The sequence below is a fragment of the Trachypithecus francoisi genome, unplaced genomic scaffold, assembly GCF_009764315.1.
Source record: "Trachypithecus francoisi isolate TF-2019V2 unplaced genomic scaffold, Tfra_2.0 Lachesis_group11, whole genome shotgun sequence".
NCBI classification, from domain to species: Eukaryota; Metazoa; Chordata; class Mammalia; order Primates; family Cercopithecidae; genus Trachypithecus; species Trachypithecus francoisi.
The window spans coordinates 44,238,809-44,247,459 of record NW_022681456.1 but is presented as its reverse complement, the minus strand read 5'-3'; the positions used below and the strand labels follow the sequence as shown (position 1 = coordinate 44,247,459).

Sequence of the window (8,651 nt, the reverse complement as noted above, 5' to 3'; positions counted from 1 at the left end):
TATTTATTAGAGAACTAATACCTTCCAGGCATTGTTCTGGGAGCTGTGGGCAGAGCAGTGAACAAAGGAGACTGAGTACCTGCTCTCGTGGAGGTTGCTTCTAGTAAGGGAGGCAAACAGTTAATAAGACAGTATAACATCAGAATGTAATGTAATATAACATAGAATAACAATATACCATAATATAATAATATAACATAATAAATACAATATTAGTGACCCTCAGGGAAAGTGTTGGGCTATGATTCAGTCTGAAGAAAGTTTTCAGCCAGTCCCACAGGGAGCTCTCCAACTAGGGTGGCCCTTCAGAGCTACCCAGATGGTTTCAGTCACGTGGGCCTTTTTACCTCTGGAGTGACCAGACTTTGGATGCAGGCTGTGCTGGCAAGAGTACATGACCTTGTGTAAGGTAGTTCTCTTCATCCAAAGGTAATTCCCAAAGAAGGCTATCAGATGAGGGCTGTCATCTGGTAACACTCCTAGCAGCTAGAGATAAGTCCTTCAGTCTTAACTATTGTGCTGTGATTCATCATCAGTCTCTTGCTCACTAGAATGTAAGCTCCATGAGGGCAAATTTTTTCCCTGATGCATCTCAGGTGCCTAAAACAGAGTACCCACACATAACAAGCACTTCATAGGTGTTTGTTAAATTAAGGAATTAATGGCAATACATTATTCTATTATAGAACATACGTCTAAACCAAAAGTTTCTAAAAGATGAGGTCACAATGGAATACAGAATACGTTTTAATAATTTGTATTAATTATTGGTACAGAACTTTTAAAAATATGATTCTTTTTAAAATCCTGGGTTAAAACTGTGATCACTGATTTAAAAGTCTGTTTATAAGTTTAGTTTAATATGCAATATTAATGGTCATTGTAATGGGCTAAATTTTCTCCCCCCCCATCCTCCGCCCACAAATTTGTATGTTAACGTTCTAATCCTCAGTAACTCAGAATGAAACCATATTTGCAAATAAGGTTTTAAGGAGTAAATTAGGTTAAAATACGGTCTTTAGAATAGGCCCTAATCTGATATGACTGGTTTCCTTATAAAGAGGAAGTTTGGACACAGACATGCATGCACGCAGAGGAAAGACCACATGAAGACAGAGGGTGACAGTGGCCATCTACAATCCAGGAAGAGAAGCCTCAAAAGAAAAAATTATGCTGACAACACAATCTCAGACTTCCAGCCTCTAGAACTGTGAGGAAATAAATTTCTTTTGTTTAAAACACCCAGTCTGTGTCACCTTGTTATAGCAGCCCTAGCAAACACACAGAGCTATCATAGCTGAAAAAGTTAAGTAGCAAAGCCACAGAATACTCAATATAAGGAGAAACTTGGAGTGAGGACCCTCATTAACAACCGTGTGAATCCACATTTTCAATAATATTATTGATCAATGAAAATAAAGTTATGTTAATTCTTAATAGATCTGGCTCGCTCATTGCTTTTCTCTTGTCACATGGCAAAGTAAGCAAAAAACCACCCCCAAGATGGAATTGTACATTTGTTCTTACATCATTAGTGTTTTTTAAATCTGCAGTTTCTCTGCCTGAGCCATTTTCTGGCTACTTGTCTATGTGGTGAGCATACATTTAGTTAAAACAAGATAGTGTAATCTGTAAAGCTACTTACTAACCCCTACTTTGAAAGTCTGAAAGCAAATAAAAAGGTAGAAACAATGGTCCCCTCCCCACCTCCACCTTGTGGAACTCCATTCCCCTCTCAGGCAAACTCCCACACTGTTCAAGATACAAGACAGTCTAAAATACAGACCTACAAAGGGTGCTGGGGAGTGTCAGCACCAGGTTGTTCCATATGTGCTAGGAAGCTTAATCTCTTTCTTACATTTTCAGACAAAAATAAATAATATAATAGTTCTGGTATTTTCTCTCTAGACCCCAGATGATTGTCTGTAGTCAGTCTCTGAGATGTATGAACCCCAACCAGTCTACTTGAATAAATAAAAAGAACAGCTATTTCTTGAATTATTTCATAGACAAAAGCCATCTCTACCCTTGTTCTACTATGTGTAGAATTATCGAGGCCCTAAGTGATTTGCCACTCTCTGAAATGGATCTTAAACAGTAAATGCTAGCCCTCACACTCATTCAACGGCATTCACTGTCCTGAGGGTTGTACCACCTGATTGCCCAGAAGCGTGCCCCTCTCTAGCAAGGACAAAATCGTGAAATCACTCAGCATTTCTGAAAGGAAATCTAGGGTCGAGTTCTATTCTTTGGTATTTGCATCTCTGAGTTAAACCCAGAGGATGCACAATTTAGAAGCGATATAATTGAATTTCCTTTCACCAGTCTGCCGGGATTTGTTGTCTGTCACTCATCAAAGCCAATGTCTTTGTAAAGGGTTTTGAGAATCACATCTTAATGTCACTGAGCAGATAACATATTAACTGTTAATTGACACAGGAAAATGCCCCGGGGTTGTGTTCCTGTCTTTGTTAGGGGGTGATAAGTGAGTTATTATTCACCAGTGCCATTTTTCTTATAGTTTTTAGTGAGGTTATAATCTGAACTCCCCTTGCCCCCAACTGTTGGTTTAGGTCATAGTGTCTCTGCTTGTAGTAAGATTCTTTTGTTATTAAGTTATAATAGTATCTTTCAGAGTTTAAATGATTTTTAAACTGATTTTCCCTTGGGTAATGGTGTTTGTTTTGTTTTAATCATACCAACAAAATTTCCCTGGAGGATATTACTTTTTTCTTAGAATGTTTTTTAAATTTTAGATTCGGGGGTATATTTGTAGGTTTATTACATAGATACATTGTGTAATGCTGGGGTGTAGGCTTTTATTTAACCAATCACTCAAATAGTAAACATAGTACCCAATAAATAGTTTTCCAACGCTTTCCCCCCTCCACTGTTTTTGAGTCCCCAGTGTCTGTTTTCATTTTTATAATCATGTGTACTCATTGTTTAGCTCCCTCTTCTTACAAGTTAGAACATGTGGTATTTGATTTTCTATTTCTGCATTAATTCACTTAAAATAATGGCCTTCAGCTGCAATCATGATTCTGCGAAGGACATGATTTTATTCTTTTTTATTGCTGCATAGTACTCCATTGTGTATACATAGCAGATTTTAAAAATTCAGTTCACCAGTAATGGGAAGCACAACAAAATAAAGATGTCCACTCTTAATTCAACATAGTACTGGAAGTCCTAGCAGAGCGATCTGGCAAGATAAAGAGGTGAAAGACATCCAAATAGGAAAAGAGAAAGTCAAATTATCTCTATTCTCTGGCAATATGATTCTATACCTAAAAAACCCTAAAGATTCCTCCAAAAGACTCCTAGTTGTCATAAACAATTTCAGCAAAGTTCCAGGACAGAAAATCACTTTTTTCTTAGAATTAAAAAATAATTATGATAAAAAGTGTTTAGGTGCTTAGGTTTAAACATTTGTATTTCTTCAAATTGTCTTCCATTCATTAAGGTCCTCATATTCACATATAATATTAAGTAAAATGCACATACACCATTTTGTTTTTAGTTTTTTTCAACTCAATATCATCTTATGTAATTATCAGTCAACCAAGAACTTGGGTGACTTTCAGTTTCCCGTTTTTAAAATAGAAAGAATAACATCTACCACTTATGATTATTTTGTGGATTAAATTATGTTAACATTGATGAAATCACTCAACAACATAAACTCAGTAAAATCTGAGTTTAATGTCAGTGTACTGATAGAGCCCACAACATTGTAATTTTTAATAAGTGATTCCCACATGTATTTTGAGATGGTTTATTTAGCTAGTTCATCATCAATGTCTAAAAGGGAAATTGCCAAACACAATTAGTGCATTCATAAATTGTATTCCACATGCTTCTGAAAACAAGTAACTAAAATTTGTCACTTCTCTTATTGATCTGTTGATTAAAAACAGAAAAACATATTTATACAGTGCTTTACCATTTGGAAATTTCTTCCATTCACTTATTTGAATCTATTATAAACCTCATGAGGCTGATAGATATTATTATCCACCCTTTATAGATGAGAGAATAATTGAGCTTCAGAAAAGTAAATAACTTGCTCACAGTTTGTGTTAGATTTAACTCTTCACATTCCAAACGCAACATTCTTTTCACCACAGCATACAACCTGGACACATTGCCCACAAAAAGTAATTGAATTTTAGGGTTCTGTTTATTTTTGTGACTTTAATAGGTTTTCAAAGATGGTATAACTTTTTAAATGTGTATTTTGTTGTTGGCAAACAAAGCTGTATGATTTACCATACGTGAGTCTGCTGAATTTTCTGTTGTGTAAACTGTCTATTCACATCCTTTGAACAGACAGGAAGTAGAACCTTTTACCACATCCTCTTTAGCCTGCTTCTTTGCCCTTACAACAAACAAAATTTATTTTCATTCCATCGTGCTTAGCTGACTGACAATAATCCTTCAATGAAATAAGCTTTTTGGAAAAGGCCTTTTTCATAAAGGTAAGACATGCAACAAAAGTTATGAGAACCAGTTCAACTAGAAACCTTTAGTGTACCCTGAATCCCACAGATAAATGACCCTCAGAGTTCAGCTCCTTGGAAAGCAGGATGTTTCTGTCTGTACATATACAAAGTCCACCAACTTTAGTCCTATTTCTGACCATTTCAGCACTGTTCTGGATACCAAAACAGGGTTCCCATGTGTCTTTCAGAGAGGGAATTTACTAGAACAGCAGCTGACCTCCACTACCCCAGACTGCCCACACTCCCAGGGTTTGTCTAGAGCCCATCTGGCCTTTGAGTTGGGGGGGGCAGGTCAGAGGGGGTTGGGTAGGGGTGTAGTTCACCAGGGCATTCATTCCATACAGCCTGCCTCAGCGAGGGACTTTTTATTGTTTGCTCCCAACCTGCAAGCCCTGCCAACTTCAGCATTAAAGCAGTTAGGCACAGTGATGTTTCCCAAAGGAAAAAGAAGGAAAAACTTTATCAAGAAAATTGCTCTCTTTTTAAACTCCTGACCTTATTAAACATTGGAGAGAACAAAAACTGCTGACAGTCTTAAATATGTTGAGTACAATAAGCCAAAATTAGTTCCCAGAGCTAAATCTTGGCTGTCTCACTTAAATGATTTAGTCACCATCTTTTGGAAAGGACAATATGAACAACAGAGTCTTCAGTAGATCACCGAGACCCAAAAAGAAATGCAGGCTGGAGTGCAGTGGCGCGATCATGGCCCATTGCAGCCTTGACCTCCCAGGCTCAGGTGATCCTCCCACCTCAGCCTCTGGAGTAGCTAGGACTACAGGTGCACACCACCACACCTGGCTAATTTTTGTATTTTTTGTAGAGATGGGGTTTCGCCTTGTTGCCCAGGCTGATCTCAAACTCCTGGGCTCAAGTAATCCACCCTCTTGAGCCTCCCAAAGTGCTGGGATTACAGGTGTGAGTCACTACACCCAACCCTAAATTATTTCTTAATTTATACTGGTTTATTGCCTTTTACCATGTGCTGATACACATCATCTTATCTGACTCTCATAAGAAAATGTCTGGGAAAATATGATTCCTCTCTATTTCTTTCCCATGGGGAGTTTTCCAGTTAAAAAACTGAAAACTTCTTAGATAAATTTTAAAAGAGCTATAACACTTCTTCATTCTTTTAAATGAAAACAACAGAAGTTCAGAAAAAAGGTTAAGATGGTTTTCCTATGGTCACAAACTGGTGGCAGATCAAAGACTAGAAACCAGTTATATTACTCCTATGTTGGTATTCTGCTTCATCTTCTACCTACCAAAGAGAAAAATGTTACATATATGTATGAATATGTATCTTGCATCTATAAAACCTCCATCATAATAGTAGATTATTCGGTATGAGTAGTTTTTTGTCCCCTTAACTCTTTATTAGCTTTTGCTATTCTCATTTCAATCACTTTTTTAAATGTTTTGTTTCTCCAGGCCTAGTAACAGCATTTCAGAATGCTAATATCACCCAATGAAAAGCACTCATGTTATTTAAATAAACAGCTAATTTGATTATAAATCTAAGAGCATAGTCATGATTGATGAATATTATGGTTACATGAGGGTTTACATGGTTAATGCACACTAAGCAAAATGTACCCATCATTGCTAATTGAACTAAGCATTAATTATAAAATATAAAATTTCAGGAATCATTTTTCCATTTAATTGCCATAGTTCTATTTTTAAACTTTTCCCTGCTTTACTTTAAGTGCAATCTTTTTGGTTGTCCTTTGTTGCTTTTTCCATCTCTATATCAAAATCTAAAGAAAATACAAAGCCAAACATTTTCACCTTAGAAATTACAACAATTTTGTTCCATCCTCTAGCATTCACATTTTGCTCTTTCCTGTTTAAGTTGGATGACTTCTCACTTAGAGGAACTGAATGTATTCCACTGAGTTCTTTAGCTCACATTCTCCACCATGTGTGGTCAATTAAGTCCCAGCAGTATGGAGGAGTTTTCATTTAAACTACTGCACTTCCTGGGAAACAGTGGGGCTTACATCTAGTTTCTAAACATTGTTAGAACTTGATGGGTGCAATTTCTTCTCAATAGCCTCCGCATAGAACGCATCATGTTAGATACGACCCCATCTCTTTCTAATTTGGCAGTGAATCACTCTTTTAAGAAACCACACTGTTTTTATTAAAGATCTCAGTGATTTCTACCCATCAGAGGATTGTCTTTATTTTCTGTAAATGTTTTATTTTCTTTCATGCAAATCTGCGCCTGGATTTTAAAGTGGATGCACCATTCAGAAAAGCCTGTATAAAATTACCTCTAGCAAAGTAAAATGGGAACACAAAACAGACGAATGGAAGACAATCATGAAAAAAAAATGATCAAATGGTGAAAAAACATTTCACACATGTTTTAATAGAGATTTTGTTCTTGTTGGTAATATAAAAAATGTCAAAATCAATCTTCAAAATATAATAAGTAATACAATACTTTGTGGTTCTTTTTGGGAAATGTTCCTTAAATCTGATTATTGAAAAAGTATTTTTCTTTAGGTTTTTAGACATCTATTAAAATGTGCCTGAGATAAACTAATGGTTGTTAGGTTACACATAAAGGAAGAAGGTATATAATTTATATTGGAGAAGGATACAAAATTTTTTACAATAAAAACTTCATTAAGGCCTGGCGTGGTGGTTCACGCTGCAATCCCAGCACTTTGGGAAGCCAAGGCAAGCAGATCACTTGAGGGCAGGAGTTCAAGACCAGCCTGGCCAACTTGGTGAAACTCCATCTCCACTAAAAATACAAAATTAGCCAGGTATAGAGGTGCATGCCTATAGTCCCAGCTACTAGGGAGGCTGAGGCAGGAGAATCATTTGAACCCAGGAGGCAGAGGGGTTGCAGTGAGCTGAGATCACTCCATTGCAATCCAACCTGGGCAACAAAGTGAGACTCCATCTCAAAAAAAAAAAACTTCATTAATATGGATTTTCGTCTTTGACTATATGTAGTTGTTCATCCATGAGATATTAGCAGTTAACAATTTGCCGACAATTTTAAGTCATGCTACAGGGGATATGTATCCCTACTTAAAAATTCAAACCAAGTTCAAAGCTTTGGTTTTTTTAATGTTTACATTTATTTATATTTCATTGTATTTGTTCCTTTTTTGCTTTTTATTTTTATGCAGAAGAGTATTGCTCATCACAATTGAGCTTCTGTGAATTACAGCTGCTGCAACATAACCACCACATTTTGTTAACACTTTGTCTTATATGTGTATATTTTCAAGCAAAATTACTTTGCTGTTAAAATCATAAAATTTCAATAACTCTTCACCCTAAAGAGTTTCAGTTATAAAAGGTCTATCGCACTTGGTTTACAATAGCAAGATATCAAAGAAGAATAAAGCCAAAATAGGAGAAAACTTTTCCTTGTTACATAATTCCAAAAAATGCCAAGTATCTCGGCTCAATTATAATTGCATGCATTCCCAACACTTAGGTTAAAAATCATTTTAATAAAAAGGTCAAATTTGGACTGATTTTCCCAAGCAGTGACAGACCTATGATGGCCTTCACTCCATCATACATGACTGATATGCACATACAGAAAAAATGCCTTCAGTACAGCTGATGTGAAAAAGGCCTTTCCAGAATAAAGGTTTGCGAGAAGCTAAAAGAATTGGGCTTCTTGAAAGGCCCTATTGCTCACTATGGTCCAGTAACACTGGCCCCTCATTTATTCCTCAGACAGACCAACAGTCCCCCACACAGGCATGCACAAAATCTGTTTTCTCTTTCTACCATGTTCTTGTCACCTCTTTCACTCAACCAGGGCCTTCTCTTTCTTCAAACTTACACATCATCTTTTCCAGAGGGCTTCCCACACCAACCAATTAAAGCAGGTCCCCTGTTACTCTCTCTCATAACACTTTTTTTTAGTAGTATTTGCCATAATGTGTGCCTTCAGTATCTCATAGAATTGAAGATGCCAGCAATTGTTAAACAAGCCAGTATATGACACACCAAAAGAGAAAAGGGAACATCAACAAAGCTATGATGCTCTTTCAATTTTAGGATGTATACTAATGTCAGAGACATAAAAATATAGGGGGCTAATGTGTGCCTTAGAATCAATGGAACATCGTATAAGGCTCTGTGTCCCTCCTTTGATCAAAA

At 36.5% G+C, this 8,651-nt stretch overlaps 1 non-coding gene across 1 annotated transcript; it reads right to left on the bottom strand.

Annotated features, from left to right (window-relative positions):
* Window positions 1-5,567: 5,567 nt before the first annotated feature.
* Window positions 5,568-5,630, bottom strand: LOC117091203. Its single transcript, XR_004440312.1, has one exon. It is a non-coding gene; the product is annotated as a U7 small nuclear RNA (small nuclear RNA).
* Window positions 5,631-8,651: the final 3,021 nt, after the last annotated feature.